The 22,476-nt window shown below is 40.1% G+C and overlaps 1 long non-coding RNA gene across 3 annotated transcripts in view; it reads left to right on the forward strand.

Moving 5' to 3' along the window:
- LOC114908658 overlaps positions 1 to 22,476 on the forward strand; it is an 82,728-nt gene that overhangs the window by 49,465 nt on the left and 10,787 nt on the right. For all 3 annotated transcript variants that reach the window (XR_003796989.1, XR_003796991.1, XR_003796990.1), the window contains exon 7: positions 19,004 to 19,144. This is a non-coding gene — a long non-coding RNA (uncharacterized LOC114908658). The remainder of the gene's footprint in view (positions 1 to 19,003; positions 19,145 to 22,476) is intronic.

Here is a 22,476-nt window from a genome sequence, read left to right on the forward strand (position 1 = left end):
GAACCCTGCACTTCTGGGTATGAACCTCCACATGAGCCTTCCCCGGGTCCCCAAGAATGCCAGGCTCTTTCAGAACAATGTGCTTTTGTCTGTGTTTATCTCTATCTATCCCACTTCCTTGCATTCTTTCTCTGGCAAACTCCTACTCATCCTTCAAGACCCAGCTCCCATGTGTCCTCCCCTGCCACATTTTCCTGACATTCCCCAGGAGGCATTATTTCACCCTCTGCCCCCCCCATAGCATTCTGTCCATATCCATGTGAAAATATTGTCCAGGCTGTATTGAAAAATGTCTGTGTTTACAGATCTCTCCCTCTATACCTCCCTTCCTCTACACCTGTTCCTTTGTTCATTCGTCTGCTTATGCAAGAAATATGTATTGAGAACCTACTACATGCCAGGTATTGTTCTGGGCACGGGGGATTCAGCGATGTACAAAATCCCCTGCCCTCTCAGAGCTGACATTTTGGTAGCTATACGTGTGGGTATATTAGTGAGGTTTTTTCCATAGTGAGAAACAGAAACTCACCTAGGCTAGCTCTAGTAGTGGGGGTTATTGTAAGATGGTGGCCATAAGAACACAAAAATCGTCTGGGGACACAAGAACAACTGTATAGCTGAGCCTCTCAACTTTTATAACTCGTAACTGGCTCATTCATGGCCTCTCCAAGCTCCTAATGCCACTTTTTAAACTTTTTGTGGTATAATATACACACAGAAAAGTACACGTATCATTAGAATATAGCTCAATAAGTTTTCACAAACTGTAACGCACAATGAGCTCAAGAAACAGAACATTCTGTACTCCAGTACTGCCCCCCCCACCGCTAGTTCCCCTTTTTAATTTTTAAGTGAAATTCCCATCCCAACATTTTTTTTCTTTCTCATTCCATGATACTTTTTTTAAAAAACATCTTTATTGGAGTATAATTGTTTTACAATGGTGTGTTAGTTTCTGCTCCATAACAAAGTGAATCAGCCATACATATAGACATGTTCCCATATCTCTTCCCTCTTGCGTCTCCCTCCCTCCCACCCTCCCTATCCCACCCCTCTAGGTGGTCACAAAGCACTGAGCTGATCTCCCTGTGCTATGTGGCTACTTCCCACTAGCTATCTATTTTACATTTGGTAGTGTATATATGTCCATGCCTCTCTCTCACTTTGTCACAGCTTACCCTTCCCCCTCCCCATATCCTCAAGTCCATTCTCTAGTAGGTCTGTGTCTTTATTCCCGTTTTGCCCCTAGGTTCTTCATGACCTTTTTTATTTTTAGATTCCATATATATGTGTTAGCATACAGTATTTGCTTTTCTCTTTCTGACTTACTTCACTCTGTATGACAGACTCTAGGTCCATCCACCTCACTACAAATACCTCAGTTTCGTTTCTTTTTATGGCTGAGTAATATTCCATTGTATATACGTGCCACATCTTCTTTGTCCATTCATCTGTTGCCCATCCCAACTTTTGCCTGCTATTAACTATGACATTTTGATTTCTGTTTTCAGTGGGTTTGGGGTTTATTGAGGTAAAATTTACATACCATAGAATTGTCCATTGTTAGTGAACAATGTGATGATTTTTAGTAAACTTATAACTGTGGTCACAATCCAGTTTTAGAACATTTCCATCATTCCCTCCAAATTATCAGTCAATTTTCAGGGCCATTTTCAGTCAATCCTGGGTTCCAGCCCTAGTCCTAGGCAACCAGGTTTTAGATTTAGGTCTACGATCCATTTAAAAAATATATAACAACTGTTTTGAGGCATAACTCACATGCCATAAAGTCCATTCTTTGTAAAGGTAAAATTCAGTGGTTTTTAAATATATATTAATTCAGTGGTTGTATAAATATCACCACTACCTAATTCCAGAATGTTTCATCACCCCCCCTCCCCGCAAAAAAAAATACCCATTAGCAGTCAGTCCCCATTCCTCCCTCCCCCCTAGTACCTGGAAATCACTAATCTACATTTTGTCTCTATGGCTTTTCCTACTATAGACATTCAATATAAATGGAATCATACAATATGAGGCTTTCTGTGTCTGGCTTCTTTCACTCAGGATAATACTTTTAAAGATTCATCCATGTTCTAGCATGTAAGAGAACTTCATTCCTTTTTATGGCCAAACAGTATTCCACTATTAGGATTTACAACATTTTTTTTTCCATTTCTCACTGATGTACTTTTGAGTTGTTTCCACTCTTTGGTAGTTATGAATAATGCTGCTATGATCATTCATGTACAAGTTTTTGTGTGCACATATGTTTTCAGTTTTCTTGGACATATATCTAGGAGTAAGTAGAATTTCTAGGTCATATGCTAACTCTGTGTTTAACTTTTTGACTGTGATTCATCTGAAGTTAATCTTTGTGTATGGTATGAGGTAAGAGTCTAAGTTCATTTCTTTGCATGTGGATATCCAATTGTCCCAGCATAACTTAAAAAAAAAATCATGAATTAGCACTGGATTTTGTCAAATGATTTTTCTACATCTACTGAGTGAGGTATTGAAATTTCCAATTATTACTATTAAATTATCTATTTCTCCTTGAAATTATCATATGAGTTTTGTCCTTTATTCTTTTAATAATGGTTTACTATATTAATTAATCTTCAAATATTAAACCAACCTTACATTCCTATGATAAATACCACTTAGTAATGGTGTTGTATTTTTCTTAAGTTCTTTTTTTGATGTGGACCATTTTTCAAAAATTATTTATTTATTTATTTATTTGGCTGCATCAGGTCTTAGTTGCGGCATGTGGGATCTTTTGTTGCGGCGAGCAGGCTCTTCACTGCGGTGTGCGGCTCTCTAGTTGTAGCATGCAGGCTCAGTAGTTGCAGCACACAGGCTCTCTAGTTGTGGCATGCGGGCTCTAGAGTGAGCAAGCTCAGTACTTGTGGCCCATGAGAGTTGCCCCGTGGCATGTGGAATCTTAGTTCCCTGACCAGCGATCGGACTCGTGTCCCCTGCATTGGAACACGGATTTTTTTTTTTAAAGATTTATTTATTATTTATATATTTATTTATTTTTGGCTGTGTTGGGTCTTAGTTGCGGCATGTGGGATCTTCTTTGCAGCATGGGGGCTCTTCGTTGTGGCACGCAGCCTTCTCTCTAGTTGTGGAAAGTGGGTTTTTCGCTCTCTAGTTCTGGTGTGCGTGCTCCAGGGCATGTGGGCTCTGTAGTTGTGGCAGGCGGGTTCCAGAGTGCGTGGGCTTTGTAGTTTGCAGCACACAGGCTCTCTAGTTGAGGCGATGAGCTCAGTAGTTGTGGCACATGGGCTTAGTTGCCCCGTGGCATGTGGGATCTTAGTTCCCTGAGGGATCGAACCCACACCCCCTGCATTGTAAGGCAGATTCTTTACCACTGGACCATCACGGAAGTCCCTGGAAGGCGTATTCTTTTTTTGTTTGTTTGTTTGTTTGTTTATTTATTTTTGGCTGTGTTGGGTCTTTGTTGCTGCGCGCAGGCTTTCTCTGGTTGCGGTGAGCGGGGGCGACTCTTCGTTGTGGAGTGTGGGCTTCTCATTGTGGTGGCTTCTCATTGTGGAGAACAGGCTCTAGGCATGCGGGCTTCAGTAGTTGTGGCTTGTGGGCTCTAGAGCACAGGCTCAGTAGTTGTGGCACACGGGCTTAGTTACTCTGCAGCATGTGGGATATTCCTGGACCAGGGCTCGAACCTGTGTCCCCTGCATTGGCAGGCGAATTCTTAACCACTGCACCACCAGGGAAGCCCAAGGACCTTTTTTTTTTTTTTTTTTAAGTCTTTATTGAATTTGTTACAACGTTGCTTCTGTTGTTTTTTTTTTAATGTTTTGTTTTTCTGGCCATGAGGCATGTGGGATCTTAACTCCACAACCAGGGAGTGAACCCCCTCACCCCCTGCATTGGAAGGCAAAGTCTTAACCACTGGACCACTAGGGAAGTCCCAGTAATGGTGTTTAATCCTTTTTATATGTTGCTGAATTTAGTTTGCTAATATTTTGTTAAGGATTCTTTCATCTACGTTCATGTAGGATATTGGTTTTCTTTTTTTATGATATATTTGTCTAGCTTGGCTTTCTGGGTAAATCTAGCCTCATAGAATGAGTTGGGAAGTATCCCTCCTCCACTGTTTCCTGAATTTGTGAAGGATTGGTACTATTTCTTCTTTAAATATTTAAATTTGATTTACCAGTAAATCCATCTGGGTGTAGGCTTTTTTTTAATAGCTCTTTTTAAAAATTAATTAATTAATTGGCTGTGTTGGGTTTTCGTTGCTGTACATGGGCTTTCTCTAGTTGCCACAAGTGGGGGCTACTCTTCATTGCAGTGCACAGGCTGCTCATTACGGTGGCTTCTCTCTCTGTGAGCATGGGCTCTAGGTGCATGGGCTTCAGTAGTTGTGGCTCGCAGGCTCTAGAGTGCAGGCTCAGTAGTTGTGGCACACGGGCTTAGTTGCTCTGTGGCATGTGGGATCTTCCTGGACCAGAGCTCAAACCCACGTCCCCTGCATTAGCAGGCAGATTCTTAAGCACTGTATCACCAGAGAAGTCCCTGGATACGGAATTCTTGATTGAACATTTTTCTTTTTTTCTAGTATTTTGAATATGTCAGTCCATTGCTTTTTAACCTTCATTGTTTCTGATGAGAAATCAGCTGTTAATTGTATTGTTGGTGGTAATTCCCTGGCAGTACAGTGGTTAAGACTCCACGCCCTCACTGCTGAGGGCCTGTGTTTGATCCCTGGTCTGGGAAATAAGATCCCACAAGCTGCACGGCATGGCAAAAAAAAAATTGTATTGTTGTTCTCTTGTATGGGATGAGTTGTTTTTCACTTACTGCTTTGAAAATTTTCTTTGTCTTAGGCTTTCACGGATTTGACTGTGTGGAACCAGCTGTGAAACTCTTTGTATTGATCCTACTTAGGATTTATTGAGGTTCTTGGATATGCAGATTAATATTTTTATTATATTTAGGAAGGTTTTGGTCATTATATCTTTAAATAATTTTTATACCCCTTTCACTTTCTACTTTCTTTCTAAGATAACAATTACAGATTTGTTGGTACCCTTAATATTGCCTCACATCTTTGCACGTGTGCACAGGCTCTGTTGGCCAGGGATGTGTGGGCATCTCTAGCCCTCTTTGGTCCCTGCTATACATGCACACAGTCTCTGGTCATCCCAGGATATGTGGGAAGCTCATCAAGCCCCTGATGGCTATCTTACCACCTGTAACTTCTTGATAAATTCCTGGCTAGTCCACCAGGCCTTTGCTTGTCAGAACCAAGCCTAAAACCTCAGATTAATGCAGAGGATGCTCCTCCCTGTTTGCTAGCCACTGAGATTATCTCTTCAACTGACAGTGCTCCAAATAAATTGTGCCCCCTCCAGCATCAGTGGTGAAGCTACTGGTTTTCATGGCATTGACAAAGCTGAGGGAAGGGGAATGGGGTGTGAGCAGCCATAGACTCATGGTTTTCTTACCCAAAGCTTGGTAGTTTTAATAAATAAGTTTTTCTTAGTTGTTGTATGCCTTTGGTAGAATTCCAGAGTGTGAAATGTTTTGTTTGCTTGCTTGTTTGGCTTGGTTTGGATTTTGTTTCTGCTAATTGACCTCCATTTAAATATTTCTTTATTTCCTCTGTAAAACATATGGACTTATGCCCTCAATACGATAAACACTTGTATGCTACTCTCCAACATGTCTACCAGTTGTGTTGTCTGCTTACTACAAATTAGTTGTATGTGTTCCTAAGCCTGTTTATGTCAGCTTTACTTGAATTTTAATTACCTTATTTATTTAAATATAACATAAACTAATAAAATCTGACTATAAAAATAATTTTTTTATATTAACTAAATTGAATGTTTTAGAAAGACTTCATAAAGAAAAGTAGCAAAAAATTTAATGTTAAATTGGGTGTGCACAGACCTACTAGAGAATGGACTTGAGGATATAGGGAGGGGGAAGGGTAAGCTGTGACAAAGTGAGACAGTGGCATGGACATATATACACTACCAAACGTAAAATAGATAGCTAGTGGGAAGCAGCTGCATAGCACAGGGAGATCAGCTCGGTGCTTTGTGACCACCTAGAGGGTGGGATAGGGCGGGTGGGAGGGAGGGAAACACAAGAGGGAAGAGATATGGGAACATATGTATATGTATAACTGTTTCACTTTGTTATAAAGCCGAAACTAACACACCACTGTAAAGCAACTGTACTCCAATAAAGATGTTAAAAAATAAGTAAATAAATAAAGTGGGTGTGCATGTAGCAGCTGGAAAACATTGGAGGAAAAAAATCACAAATATCCAGAAGGAATCTCCATGTGTGAAGGATTCTGCTTAAACTCTCATTGTACTCACAGTGTAAAAGAGACAGATGCTAAAATTATCTGACGAGTTTTAAAGTAACCATGATAAAAATGCTTCAGCAAGCAATTACAAATGTATTTGCAACAAACAAAAAAAATAGACTCAATAAGAAATGGAAGATAAAAATGGAGATATTAGAGCTAAAGAATACTGTAACCAAAATTAAAAGCTCAGGGAATGGGGTCAACACTGGAATGGAAGGTAGAGCAAAGAATCAGTGAACCAGAAACTAAAACTATAGAAATTACCCAATCTGAATAAGAGTGAGAGCAAGAGAAAGAAAGGAAGGAAGGAAGGGAGGGATGGAGGGAGGGAGGGAGGGAGGGAGAGAGAAAGGAAGGAAGGGAAGGAGGGAGGGAGGAAGGAAGGGATGGAGGAAGAAAGAACAGAGCTTCAGAAACATGTAGGACTATAACAAAATATCTAACATTTGGGTCTCATAGAGTCCAGGAAGGAGAGGAGAAAGAGGGTGGGGCTGAAAAAGTATGAAAAGAAGTACTGGTGGAAACCTTTCCAAATTTGTCAAGAGACATAAACCTAATTCAAGAAGCGGAGTGAACCCATTACAGGATAAACTCAAAGATATCTATCCTAAGATCCATCATAATTAAACTACTAAAAAGTAAAAGTAAAGAAAAATTCTTGAAAGTAGACATAAAAATGACACTTTACCTCGAGGGGAAAACAATTTGAATTACTGTTTGTTTCTCGTCAGAAACCATAGGGGCCAGAGGGAAGTGGCACAATATATTTAAGTGCTGCAAGTAAAAAACTGTCAATTCAGAGTCCTATACCAGCAAAAATATCCTTCAGGAATGGAGAAGAAATGAAGACATTCTCTGATTAAGGAAAAGTAAAGTAATTTGTTGCCAGCAGAACTATCCTAAAAGAAAGGCAAAAGGAAGTTCTCTAAACAGAAAGGAAATGATAAAGTGAGGAACTTTAGAACATCAGGAAGAAATACTCTTCTTAAACTTTCTAATATAATGTTTGATGATTCAAGCAAATTATATAATATCTTAGCAGTTCTAAATATATATATAAGAAATGTTTAAAATAATTATAAATGGGAGAGAGTAAAGGAACACAAAGGGAGATAAGACCTCTATTCTTGACTTCAACTGGTAAAATGACATAGACCGTGACAAGTTATGTAGGTATAAAGTAATACAGCACCACTAAAAAAAGCTATACAAAGAGATACACTCAAAAACACTATACATAAATCAAAATGGAATTTTTAAAAAGTTAAGTAATCTACTTGATGAAGAGAAAACAAAGGCAAAACAAAGAAGAAACAGAAAAAAAATACGCTTAAGCCTTAGCATATCAGAAATTACACAAAATATAGATTATCTAAATACAATAATTAAAAGACAGAGATGGCAGCAGGATTAAAAAACATGGCCCAACTTATACACTGTCTACACAAAAAATTACCTTCAAATATAATGATACAGCCAGATTGAAAGCAAAAGGCTGGAAAATGACATATCATGCAAGTATTAATTAAAAGAAAGCAGGAGGCGAAACCATAGAGTTGGGAACCGCACGTGGAGCTTTCGATGGGGCGCCCAGGACGCTGGGATCCCGTGCCCGCGCAGGAAGTAGCTCTGGAGACTCGAGGGAGAGCGCAGGCGGTGGCCGGGCAGGGAGAGGCGGGCCTCAGCGCAGATTGGGTCAGGCACGCGCAAGGGCAGCCCCCGAGGGCCGTCCCAGAGGCCCCAGCGCTGCCGAGGTCCTAATAGGCAGCACCGTCTTCCGCCGCACGTGGCCACACCGCGATTCCCAAATCCAAGCACGACAAAAAAGGTGGGCAAAGGGGGTCTTGGGACCCGGTGAGGAATTCGCAGGCTGGCTGTCACCTGCGGTAGGGGCTTCGGGGGAAGCACGGGGGTGGGGGCTGGAGCCGGGTCGGGTCAGGGAGCGGAGACTGCTTTGCCAGGCCTCCAGAGTTTGTCCAAGGCCGGCTGGTCGGGGAACAGCCTCTGAACACCCAGGCCGCGCCCGATCTCGCCTTGGCCCACCTTTTCCTACCTCAGCCCATCTGTCTTAGCTTTCCGTGCTCCCCCCACCCTACCGCCTTTCCCTCAACCCAGGTTTATCCCTAAGTATGGTCTTGTGTACTTGAAGTTGCTTCTGTGTGGCATGCTTGTGCTCCGGTCTTTGTATGGCTGGCTCCTTCTCAGTTGGCAGTTCGTAGGATACCTCCTAAGAGAGCGTTCCTGACTACCTCTACTATGGTGAGTCTCTCTCACTCCGGCTCTCTAGCACATTCACTCAACAAATTAGAGAGGGGCCTGGCACTCTCTAGGCGTCGAAGGATACAGCAGTTACAACAAGGAAGGCCTAGAGCCCTCATCAAGCTTAATATTGTAGTTATGGGAAGTATATCCTCCCAAGGTACCGAAAATCGAATCAGTAAATTCAGATAGTGGTAAGTCCCGTGGAGTAAGAGAGAAAGAGAAGTTGATGTTCTTTTGTGCAGTGTGGCCAGAGAAGGTCTCTGTTGAGATGACAAACGAGCAGGAACTTGAAGAAAGTAAATAAGCAACCCATGGAGTTACCTGGAAGGGTGGTGGTCCCAGGAGAGGGAACACGAACGGCAAAGGCCCTGAAGCGGGAGCATGTTTGACATGTTCTGGGGCAAGAGGCCAGCGTGGCCAGGGCAGAGTGAGCAAAAAGGAGGGAGAGGGAATTGGGCAGAGTGTGCGGGGCTTGAAAGACCTTTGCAAGGAACTGGCTTTCACACGCAGGTGAAACGGGAGGAGAGAGTTCGAGCAGAGGAATGATGGGGTTCAACTTTACTTTTAAAAAGATCACCCTAGTTGCTTTGTTGAGAATAGACAGGGAAGGTGGGGGCAGTGTGCAGGGGTGGAAGCAGCGAGACTAGCAGTAATCCAAGAGAGCATGGTGCTGGCTAGGTCCACAGTTGTAGCAGTGGAAATGTTGGAAAATGGACAACTGTATTTTGTTTGCCCTCCTGTGCTGCACTCGCCCCTGAATGGCGTGATTACCTTTCTAGATGTGTGCTTCGTGAAGAGGGACCGACTGAGTGCCAGGCAGGATGAATAAGAAGCGGCCTCCTCCTAGGAGCCAGGGCTTTGTATTTGATGCTCTGTTAAGCGTTTGTGGAATGATTGGGTTCTGTGGAGGGAGCCCTGGTCAGATCTGGCAAATGTCAAACCCTTCTGGTTAAGGGGCAAATTGGGCCCCAGCTGTTGTTGGAGAAGAGGTGCTTGTCCCTTCCCAAAGATGCGTTGCTGCATCCATGGGTCCAAACTGCAAGACAGGGTGTAGCAGAGGAGATACAGTCCCCAGCCCAGAGCAGCCACAGACGGTCTCTGTGTACCACAGCAGCACAGGGACGTGCCTCAGCCAGCAGCTAGCTCAGCCACTGGCAGGGCCCCCAGAGCCTCCACACCTCAGTAGGGAGTTTTCGCTTCACCTCAGGGGAGCTAAGGAAAACCTAGTAAAAAAGAAAAAAAAGAAAGCAGGAGTGACTTAGATACGACAGACCAATTTCAACACCAACTACCACAATTCACCCAGTATGAAATAGATATATACTATCCTATATTAAGGATATTGAATTCATAATTTAAAAAACTCCCAAATAAGAAATCTCCAGGCCCAGATGGTTTTACAGGAGAATTCTACAAAATGTTTAAAGGAGAATTAACACTAGTTCTATACAGTCTTTTGTAGAAAATTGAAGAGGAGGGCACACTTCCAAATTCATTTCATGAGGATATTACCTTGTTACCCAAAATCAGCTATGTTCATACAAAAAAAGAAAACTATAGACCAATAACCCTCATGAATATAGATTTAAAAATCCTTTAAAAAATTAGCAAATAGAATTCAGCAGTATATCAAAAGAATTATGCACCATGACTAAGTGGAGTTTATTGCACGGATACAAAGCTGGATCAATATTCAAAATTATATTAATGTAATCTACTATATTAATAAGCTAAAGAAAAAAAATCACATTATTATATCTATTGATGCATAAAAAGTTTTGACAAAATTCAACACCCATTCATGGTGTTGAAATTCTCAGAAAGGGGACTTCCCTGGTGGTGCAATGGATAAGACTCCACGCTCCCAAGGCAGGGGGCCTGGGTTTGACCCCTGGTCAGGGAACTAGATTCCACGTGCATGCAGCAACTAAGAGTTCACATGCCACAACTAAGGAGCCCACATGCTGCAGTTAAGGAGCTGGCAAGCCACAACTAAGGAGCCTGCCTGCCACAACAAAGATCTGGTGCAACCAAATAAATAAATAAATAAATTCTCACAAAATGCTTAAAAAAAAAAGAAAAGAAACTCTCAGAAAAATAGGACTGGAGGAGAACTTCCTCAACTTGATAAAAAGAATCTACAAAAAATCTACAACTAACATTATAGTTAATGATAAAAGACCTAATCTCTCCCCCTTAAGATCACAAGGTAAAAATGTTTGCTGTAACCACTCTTGTTCAATGTAGTGCTGGAAGTTCTAGCCAGTGCAATAAGGCCAGAAAAGGAAATAAATGGCTTGCAGATTGGAAAACCATTTGGTAAATAAGAAATGAAAACTATGTTCACACAAAAACCTTTACGTGAATGTTTTATAGCACTTTATGTATAACAGGCAACAAGAGGAAACAACCCAGATGTCCTTCAATGGGTGAAGGGTTAAACTGTGATATATCCACACCATGGAATACTACTCGATGATTAAAAGGAACAAGCTATGGGTACACACAACAACCTGGATGAATCTCCAGAGAATTATGCTAAATGAAAAAAAGCCAACCCCAAAAGTTTCCATACTGAATGACTCCATCTATATCCGGTTCTTGAAATGAGAAAATTATAGAATGGAGAGCACATTAGTGATTACCAGGGGCTAAGGTGGGGGTTGGAACATGAGGGAAGTGGGTATGGCTATGAAAGAATAACATAAGGGATGAAAATGTTCTACATCTACATCTTGACTGTATCTATGTGAATATCCTGGTTATGGTATCATGGTACCGTTTTGCAAGATGTTACTATTCAGAGAAACTGGGTAAAGGGTATGCAGGATCACTCTGTATTACATAAAAACAAAAAGTTTAATTTAAAAAAAACCTGGACTCTCTTAATCGTCTATATGTGTGTCACCTGTGATACTTAGAAGAATTAATAAAATATTCTTCGTTGAAAAATCTATGTCGGCCAGCGGGAGATGCGGCAGGCGAGCAGTTCTGCTCCGAGGGCGTAAGTGCGTGCCCAGGTTTCGGCCGCTGCCCAGGCAGCAACATAGTGGCACCAGTGCTGGAGACCCCTCACGTGTTTTGCTGCCCGAACCGGGTGTGGGGAGGCCTGAGCTGGAGCTCCAGGCCCAGAGGACTTCTGGCCTTCAGCACGTCCTGTTCCGTGGTGCTCTATGACCCTCAGAAAAGTGTTGTTATTACCAACCTGAATGGTCACACTGCTCGAGTCAATTGCATACAGTGGATTTGTAAACAGGATGGTTCTTCTACTGAATTAGTTTCTGGAGGATCTGATATTCAAGTGATTCACTGGGATATAGAGAATAATCAGGCATTTGGAAGTCATTGAGGATTTCTAAGCAGCGGAGTATGAATACCAAAGAAGATGAATCTGATGGGAGTGTGCCAAATTAGGATAGGAAAAAAATATGAGGGAAGAGATATGGGATATAGTTTTGAAGGAAAATGATTTTGGCATTGACTAGATAGTTGTCAAAGGAGTGGGGAGCTATTGAGTAGAGGAGTGAGAAATCAAAAAGAGTGGGATTCTGGCTCAGGGCTCTGGAAGAAAGATACTTCTACAAAGCAAAATAGGCAAGTGGGAGGGAAGATGTGGAATTCAGTTGTTAACATGTTACTTGTATTGCTAGCCAGAGAGAGGGGCCAGGTGTGGAGGAGGGGATCGTGGAGTCACTTAGACTTGAGTGAGAGTTCTAATGGTTGTGTAGCAAAGCAGCTCCTGTTTAGACTTACCTTGGCAGAGGAATCCAGAGAAAGCCATCTGCGCACTCAGTTTTGAGACCTTGAGTTGAGATTTGCAAGACTTTTTCCTCAGTGCTGCCCTAAGCTTCTGCCAGTAGAGAGGATAGCAGGCTGAGTATCTGATGGCAGACAGTGAATTTAGAGATGGACCAGAAAGTAGAATGTGAGGCCAGACAGGGAGGAAGAGAGGAGGAGGATGAAAGGCATAAAAGAGGGATGAAGGGGGCTTCCCTGGTGGCGCAGTGGTTGGGAGTCTGCCTGCCGATGCAGGGGACACGGGTTCGTGCCCCGGTCCAGGAAGATCCCACATGCCGTGGAGCGGCTGGGCCCGTGAGCCATGGCCGCTGAGCCTGCGCATCCGGAGCCTGTGCTCCGCAACGGGAGAGGCCACAACAGTGAGAGGCCCGCGTACTGCAAAAAAAAAAAAAAAAGAGGGATGAAGGGAATAAGGATTTGGGGGAAGAAGTCACATATTAGAACCTTGGAGGCTTAAAGGTTCCTTCTGGTATGCATTTCCATGCACACAGGTGTTCACTACATCTTGACTTCTGACAAAAGGAAATAATTCTAAGCTGGTATCATGAGAGATTTGAGTCTTTGAACAGTGGGCATCGTTTTTTTAAAAGCCGGTGAACTTAAGAGATTTGTTTTGTTTGAGCTTTTAAGATTCTCTAATGGTTGAAATACAACCCTGCTTAAAAGATGTGAAGTGACATAGAAAACAAACTTATGGTTACTAAAGGGGAAAGGGGGTAGGAGTGGGGATAAATTAGGAGTTTGGGATTAGCAGATACAAACTACTATATATAAAATAGATAACAACGTCCTACTGTATAGCGCAGGGAACTATATTCAATATCCTGTAATAAATCATAATGGAAAAGAATATGTATATATATATAACTGTACACCAGAAACTAACACAATGCAACATTGTAAATCAACTATACTTCAATTTAAAAAAATAAAATAAAATAGAAAAAAAACTATATCATTATTGGTATATTCTGTCAAATACTAAGGGAGATATGTTAAAATAATCCGTTATGATTGGGAAGTGTCTATTTCTTCTTTTAGGTCTGTCAATTTCTGTTTTGTATATTTTGAGACTATATTATTTCATGCATATACATTTAGAATTATTCAATCCTATTGGTTGATTGTGCTTTTAATCACTATGAAGTCTCTTAATTTCTTGTGATGCTTTTTGCTTTAAAGTCTATTTTGTCTGATTTTAGTATAGTGACACCATCTCTCTTTTCGTTAGTATTTACATAGAACTTCCCCCATTCTTCTACTTAAAAATTTTTCTGTATCTTTATTTTTAAAGGATGTCTCTTGTAAACAACATATGCAATTGTTTTTATGTAATATAATATTACAATTTTTGTCTTTTAATTGGAGTATCTTGTTCACTTACATTTAATATAACTACAAATATATTTGGGTTTACATCTACCATTTTATTTCTTCAGTATTTATCCCACATATTCTATATTCCTTTTTTCTCTCACTTCTTGACTTCTTTTCAATTAAACAAATATGTTTATTATTCCATTTCTTCCCTCTCTTATCTTGTTAATTATAAATTCTTCTATTATTATTTTAGTAGTTACTTTAGAGCATTCAACATATATCTTTGACTTATTAAAGTCTAATATAAAAGTACTTTTAGCATTTTTCATATCATTCAAGGACTTTAGAATACTTTAATTCTATTTCCTACCTCCAGTTTTTATGCTATTATTTTCATATGTTTTAATTCTACATATATTTTACACCTTACATGATATTATTATTTTTCTGTAGAAACAATATTCATTTTTTCATTTGTTACAGTTAACAGTTTGCATTTAATTTGGGGTTCTCTCCATATCTTGGTTGATTTTTTTTTAAAGTTTAAATATAGTAAACTTTATTTTTTGTTTTGTATGGTTTTATGGGTTTTGTCAAATGCACCGAGTCATTTGGTGACTCTCAGAGTGGCACAGAGCCACCACCAAAACCTCTTGATATAGAACTGTCTATCATCCCTAAATTCCTTTGTGCTGTCCCCTTATAGTCTACTCTGTTCCTACCTCCAACCTCTACAGATATATGTAGCCTTCTGGGTCTGACTTCTTTCACTTAGCAATATACATATAGGATTCATACATGTTATTGTGTGAATCAATAGATTGTTTCTTTTTATTGCTGAGTAGTATTCTATTGTATAGTTGTACTATACTTTATCCATTTGCTAGTTGAAAGACATCTGAGTGGCTTCCAGTTTGGGGCAGTTATGAATAAAGTTCCTATAAACATTAATTTATCATAAGCATACATTTTTATTTCTCTTGGATAAATACCTAGTAGTAGGATTGCTGGGTCATATGGTTATATGTATGTTTAATTTTTTAAGAAACTGCCAAATTGTTTTTCAAACAATTTGCATCTCCATCAGCAACATTTGAGGCTTCCAGTTACTCCACGTCCTCATCACTACTTGGTATTATCAGTCTTTTTAGTTTTAGCCGTTCTAGTAGGTATGTAGTGGTATCTCATGGTAGTTTTTTTTTTTGCGGTACGCAGGCCTCTCACTGCTGTGGCCTCTCCCGTTGCGGAGCACAGGCTCCGGACGCGCAGGCTCAGCGGCCATGGCTCACGGGCCCAGCCGCTCCGCGGCATGTGGGATCTTCCTGGACCGGGGCACGAACCCACGTCCCCTGCATCGGCAGGCGGACTCTCAACCACTGTGCCACCAGGGAAGCCCTCATGGTAGTTTTAATTTGGTTATCCCTAATGACTAATTATGCTGAGCAGGTTTTAATGTGCTTATTTGCCACCCATATATCTTCTTTGGTGGAGTGTGTGTTTGGAACTTTTGGCAAGTTAGATATTGGGTTCCTTGTTTTTTTTTTTTTTTTATTGTTCAGCTTTTAGAGTTATTTATATGTTCTGTATACAAGTCTTTGTCAGAGATATGATTTGCATATATTTTCTTCCAGTCCGTGGCTTGCTTTTGAATTCTCTTATCAGTGTCTTTTGCAAAGCAAGAATTTTTAATTTTAATAAAGTTCAAATTATCATTTTTCTTTCATGGATCATGCTTTTGTGGATTGTGCTTTCAGTGTCTAGAAATTCTTTACCTAATGTAGGGTCATGCACATTTTCTCATGTATTTCTACTAGAAGTTTTGTAGTTTCACATTATACATTTAGGTTTATGATCCATTTTGAGTTAATTTTAAAAAACATTTTATTTTATTGAGATATAATTCACATACCATAAAACTCACCCTTTGGAAGTGTTTTTAGTGGTTTTTAGTATATTCACAAGGTTATGCAGCCATCACCACTATCTAATTCCAGAGCATTTCATCATCTGAAAAAGAAACCCCAGAAGTCAATAGCAATCACTGCCCCTTGCCCCTCCCCCAGCCTTAGGCAACCACTAATGTACTTTTTGCCTCTATAGATTCTTTCACTTAGCATTGTTCTCAAGTTTCATCCATTTTGTAGCATGTATTGGTATTTCATTCCTTTTTATTGCTGAATAGTGTTCCATTGTATAAATACATACATATTATCCATTCATCGTTCAGTGGACATTTGGATTGTTTTGGCTATTATGAATAATGCTGCTATGAACATTCATGTACAAGTTTGTGTGTGAACACATACTTTCAGTTATCTTGCATATATACTTAGGAGTGGTTGAGTTAATTTTTATATAAGGTGTGAGGCATGGGTTGTGTTTCTTTTTTTCTTTCTTTTTTTTGCATATGGACATCTAATTATTCCAACACCACTTATCGAAATAACTATCCTTTCTCCATTGAATTGCCTTTGACCCTTGTTAAAAATCAGTTGAGGGCTTCCCTGGTGGCGCAGTGGTTAAGGATCCTCCTGCCAATGCAGGGGACTCAGGTTCGAGCCTTGGTCTGGGAAGGTCCCCCATGCCACGGAGCAACTAAGCCCGTGCGCCACAACTACTGAGCCTACGCTCTGGAGCCCGCAAGCGGCAACTACTGAAGCCCGTGCACCTAGAGCCCATGCTCTGCAACAAGAGAAGCCACCACAATGAGAAGCCTGCGCACCCCAGTGAAGAGTATCCCCCGCTCACCGCAACTAGAGAAAGCCCACATGCAGCAATGAAGACCCAACGCAGCCAAAAATAAATAAATAAAATTAAAAAAATCAGTTGAGTGTATCTTGATTGTTTTGTTCCATTGATCTGTATGTCTGTCTTTTCTGCTAATGCCACACTATCTTGATTACCATACTTTTTTAAGCTTTGAATTTAGGTAGTTTGATTCCTTCAACATTTGTCTTCCTTTTCAAAATTGTCATTCTAGATCCTTTGCTCTTGTCTCATACATTTTAGAAATCACCTGGTCAGTAATGATTCAAAAAAGTATACTGAGATTTTGATTGGGATTGCATTGAATGTATAGATCAATGGGGGGGGGGATTGTTATCTTACCAATTTGATTCTTCCAATCCATAAACGTGGATTATCTTTTTACTTATTTAGGTCTTTGATTTCTTTCATCAATATTTTGTAGTTTTCAACACACAGATCCTGCACATATCTGTTAGATTTATAACTAAGTCTTTCATTTTTGGGGTGCTATTGTAAATTGTATTGTTTTTAAAATTTTGAATCCAATGTTCATTGCTGATATATAGAAATACAATAAAATTTTGTATATCGACCTTGTATCCTGTGCCTTTGTTAAACTCACTTATTAGTTCTAGGAGCTTTTTTTCTTAAAGTTCACTCTTATTTATTTATTTATTTTTGGCTGCGTTGGGTCCTCGTTGCTGCACGGGCTTTCTCTAGTTGTGGTGAGCAGAGGCCACTTTTCGTTGCGGTGCATGGGCTTCTCATTGCATTGGCCTCTCTTGTTGTGGAGCATGGGCTCTAGGTGCACGGACTTCAACAGTTGTGGCATGTGGGCTCAGTAGCTGTGGCTCTTGGCCTCTAGAGCGCAGGATCGGTAGCTGTGGCACATGGACTTAGTTGCTCCACGACATGTGGGATCTTCCCAGATCAGGGATCGAACCCTTGTCCCCTGCATTGGCAGGCAGATTCTTAACCACTGCACCAACAGGGAAGTCCGTAGGAGCGTTTTTTTGTAGATTATTTGGAGTTTTCTATATAGACAATGTAATCATTATAGTTTTATATACATTTTGACCCTTTCTGTTGCTCTTCATTCCTTCCTGAATATCTTCGATTTCATCTGGGATTGTTTTCCTTTTTGTAGGACTTTCTTTAGGTCTTTTTTTTCTTTTTGATGTTGGTCTGTTGGTTAAATATTTTAATTTTTGTCTGAAAATGTCTTATTTTCATTTATTTTTAAGGAATGTTTTTTGCAAGATGTATTATTCTAAGTTGACAATTATTTTCTTTCAAAACTTTGAAGATATCCTTTGTTGTTCTGGCCTCCATTATTTCTATAGAGAAGTCAGTTGCTGCTGTTGTTACTACTTTGAAGATAATATTCCTTTTTCTCTCTGTTTTTTAGGGTTTTTCTTTGCCTTGTCTTTCAGCAGTTTTACTTTGATGTGCCAAAGGTGTGGATGTACTTTTCTTGGTATTTACCCTGCCTAGGCTTCTTAACATTTCTTAAATACATAGCTTGTGTTTTTTTGTTTCTTTTGAAAAATTCTTAGTCAATAATCAATCTCTTCAAATACTGCTTTTGCTCTGTTTTCTCTCTTCTCCCCTTATGGGAAAATTACACATATTTTGTGCCTTTTCACTTTGTTCATATCTTTCATTTCCTTTCCGTATTTTCTATTTTTTCTCCCTTTGCTTCAGTCCTATTAGTAGCTAGTTTTCTAGTCCTCTCTTCAGCTGTGTTTACTTTGTGGTTAAACCCGTCTATCCAGTTCTTAATTTCATTCATTATATTTTCCAGTTTTAAAATTTCTATTTGATTTTTTGGATAGATTCTAGTTCTCCACTGAAAATTTTCTACTTGTAATTTGTTTTCTTAAATGTATTGATGATAGTTCATTTAAAATTGTTTCTGCTAACTCTCGTATATGAATTACCTGTAAGTCTGTTTTTATTATTTGGTCTTTCTCTGGTTTTTGGTCACTTGGTTTTGTCTCCTGGTAAGTCTGGTAACTTTTGATTGAATGATGGACATTGCGGATAAAAAATTATGGTGGAAATTTGAGCTTGCATGTTATCTTCCTTCAGAGGGGGTTTGCTTTTACTTGAGGTCAGGGTTAGATCATCTTAATCTAGATTGAGATGGTTTAAATCTGGGTTTCAGCTCTTTTGATGGCTCATCTCTTAACATATCCTAGAAGTAAGGTTAGCCCTTAGTTTTAGGCTATAACTTGTCAGGTATCCCAGCTGAAAGCTGGAGATGTTTGCTAAATTTCCTATGTTTTGGCATCCCAGAACTCATTTTTAAAATCCTCAGTCCCAGGAGACTGCTGAATATCTACTTAGCATCTGGGCCCCTCAGATGTTGGTTTACAAATCTGCAAATGCCTGCAGGGGAAGAATGTGACCAGATACCAGGTTCACACAATGTACTTCTTTTATCTTAGTGATCTTGGCCTCTCAAGTCTTCAGTGCCCTGGTAACTTTTCTTTTTGTTCAAACTTGCTTTCCTAGTTGTGGTTGGTGAAGAAGTTGATCTGATACAAGCTAATCCACCATATCCAGAAGCAATACAAAGAGCATGGACTTTGGAGCCAGAACTCCAGGATTCAAATCTCAGTTCCATCATTTACTTGTCCTGTGATCATGAACAAGGTATTAACTTTTTTTGAGCCTCACTTTTCTCATCACTAAAATGGTCATAATAACAGTAGCTACCTTATAGGGTTATTTTGATGATTTAACAAGTATTATATATAAAGTAGTATGTGTGTGTGTGTGTATATATATATATATATATATATATATATATATATATATATATACACTTTCCTACTTACCTTCTCGTTCTGGCCTCCATTGTTTCCATAGAGAAGTCAGTTATTGTTATTATTACTACTTTGAAGGTAGTATTCCTTTTTTTCTCTGACTGTTTTTTAAGGTTTTTCTTTGCCTTTGTCTTTTGACAGTTTTACTCTGATGTGCCAGAAGTGTGGGTATGGTTTTCTTTGTATTTATCCTGTCTGGGCTTCTTAGCATTTCTTACATCATATATACTTTAAAAGTATATAATATAATATATATCTAAGAAAAGTGCCTGGAATCCAAAATATGCTGTATTGTTATTTGCTCTTATTATTTTTACTTGATGTGGTCATCTTTCCAGTTAGTGTTGTTTTCCACTGTGTTTTGTCATTTACAAATCCTCAATAGGCTCTGCTGGCTAGTAGATGAAGTCCAGACTCTACACCTGTAGTTCTCAGCCTTGGTGGCATATTGGAATAACCTGTGATATTTTTAAAATTCTGAGGCCCAAGTCAAACCAGGCCAATTACATCAGAACTTTTTTTTTTTTTTTTTTTTGCGGTATGCGGGCCTCTCCCTGTTGCGGCCTCTCCCGTTGCGGAGCACAGGCTCCGGATGCGCAGGCTCAGTGGCCATGGCTCACGGGCCCAGCCACTCCACGGCATGTGGGATCCTCCCAGACCGGGGCACGAACCCATGTCCCCTGCATCGGCAGGCAGACTCTCAACCACTGTGCCACCAGGGAAGCCCCATCAGAACTTTTAAGGTGGGGTACAGATATTAATCAGTATTTTTTAAAGAGCCTCAGGTGATTCCAATGTTCAGCCAATGCTGGGGGCTCTCACACCTCCTCCTCCACTCTTCTGAGCCACTTTTGAGGGCCTGGAGAAGTGCCTGAGACACTACATGCTCTAGGGAGAGAGAGGAAATGGATGCAAAGAAAAGAGGAAAATAACTCACGGTGGTACCATAGGAACGTACTTGTGGGAATTCTCATTCTTTGGAGAAACAGCAAACTCCAGCTGTGTGCTCTGTTTTGTGGTTTTCTTTTGGGACGGGGCAACGTCAATGACCCCCCCTTCTATCTCCACATCAAGCCATCTCTCAATTCACTCTCACCTTTCCGTCCCGAATTTACCTCCCTCTCTTTATTTAAAGAGTTGTTGAAATATCTCCTCCCTCTAAGAAGGTTTTTTGGTTTGTTTGGAGAAGGTACCTTCTCACAGGTACTAAAACATTATTCAAGGTGGTCCTGTCCAAGGAGGGGTATGGGGGCTAAGGATGGGCACTTGGGACGGCCAGAGGCACCAGGTGACTTCACAGCAGGTGAGAAAGGAGCATTGGAAAGGAGATGGGAGAGCCTCTGGAAAACTTATCAGATCATAAAATGTCACCTAGGCTAACCTCTGAATGTTTACAAAACTCCTTAGTGTGCGCCACTGACGGTAGAATTTTTAGGCACTGTGACATGCTGGTGGGGCGATATTTTGTCAAGAGATAAAGGGAGAAGGCCTAGACAGGTGCCTGTTCTGACGCCACATGGGGCAGGCATCTGCCAGCAGGGAGCCAAGCCCTTTGTGCCACCTTTACTGATGCCTTCAGAGAAGCGGTGTCCTGGCTGGAAAGGAAGAGGCTGGGGGAGAGGGGAATGGTGCGGTAGGGAATAATTTTAAACATTTTGGTGCTACGTAAGCTGTGAAGACATAGCATGTAGGTCTTCATGAGCCAACCGTGTTTCTCCTGAGCCAATGGGGTGGTGGGTTGTGAAGTTCTGTGATTCAGGATGCTTTCCTGGGCTGCCCCTGCTTTAGACAGGGAGCAAGAGCAAATGACATGAGATTTAAAATAATAATAATTGTATATAGTGCAGGGAAACAGGTCTCTCACCTCTAGTGATGGGAGAATAAATTCGTTCAATTTTTCTTAAAGCATGTGAGCAGCATGAATCCAAAGTCTTAAAAATGTTCCTGCGCTTTGACCCAGCAATTCCACTTCTAGGAATATATTCTAAGGAAGTAGGTGACAAGTGCACAATGATCTATGTATACTGACATTCATTATAAGCTTGTTCACTAAAAACAACCAAAATATCCAGCAATTAGGCAGTAAATAATGACTGGGAATATAGAATGCTATGCAGCTAGTAAAAAGGACACTGCTACTCCTCCATAGTTATTGAAATGGAAAGATGTTTATTATATTTTAAGCAAGAAAAGCAGGTCCCAGAACTACATTCACTGTGACCCTATTTCATTTATTTTGGTAATTTTTTTTTCCTCCCAGACCATTTTATTGAAGATGAATGACTTCATGCTAAGCCTGTATCATGTGGGTAGCCCTGTTTTACACAGACTACTGCCAGAGTAGTTTATTACTACCAATAATGTGTGAATTACTTTGCATAGTGTCTGACATATCGTAGGTGCATAGAGGTAGAAAAAGTAAATATTACTTTCAGAAAGTCTCTTTAACTGTTAAAGAGACTTTACCTCTCTAGAGTGGTTTAGCATTTTAATAGAATAGAAAGTATGATACAAAAATTGGCAAAGTTTGCTGGCCAGAAATCATGTACTTGGTATGATCTCAATTTTGAAAAACACAGTACATGTGCCCATAAGGAAAGTCTGTAAAGATATCTTTATCTTATTAACAGTGTTTGAGTAATGTTGGGTTATGAGTCGTTTTTATGTCCCTTTTTTTTGCTTTAATACACCCAACCTCCTGTGATAGAATAGACTGTCTTTATTACTCTTTCTCTTCACTCAAAGTCTAAAAAAAAAAAAAAAAAAACCCAGGCTTTAATTACTGATATAAAGTAAAACAATAACTTGTTGGTTGGCTGAGAATTGCTGGAAATTAATAAATAGTTTGGAAATTATTTAGTAAATGCTAATTACTTAGCAAAAGTAATTAAAATATTTATAAGCGAACACCCATAAAACACCACCAAGCAAATACATTGCTCAATAAATGGTTTAATTAGTATTTCATTACTAGAAATTAATCTCAGTAACCAAACATTACTACAAATTACATGTAGGATGGACAACTTGTTTCACTGCTATTAATGATTTCAATTACAAAGTTTGTGCAAAGTCTAATTCCTTCCTGCTTCTCCCGCCTTCCTCCTGCACCCACCTGGGCGAGTTCCCACACACTGGGCCTGAGTTAGGATGTTTGGG

This window comes from Monodon monoceros, unplaced genomic scaffold (assembly GCF_005190385.1).
Source record: "Monodon monoceros isolate NGI ecotype Baffin Bay Population unplaced genomic scaffold, NGI_Narwhal_1 Super_Scaffold_4, whole genome shotgun sequence".
In the NCBI taxonomy this organism is placed as follows: Eukaryota; Metazoa; Chordata; class Mammalia; order Artiodactyla; family Monodontidae; genus Monodon; species Monodon monoceros.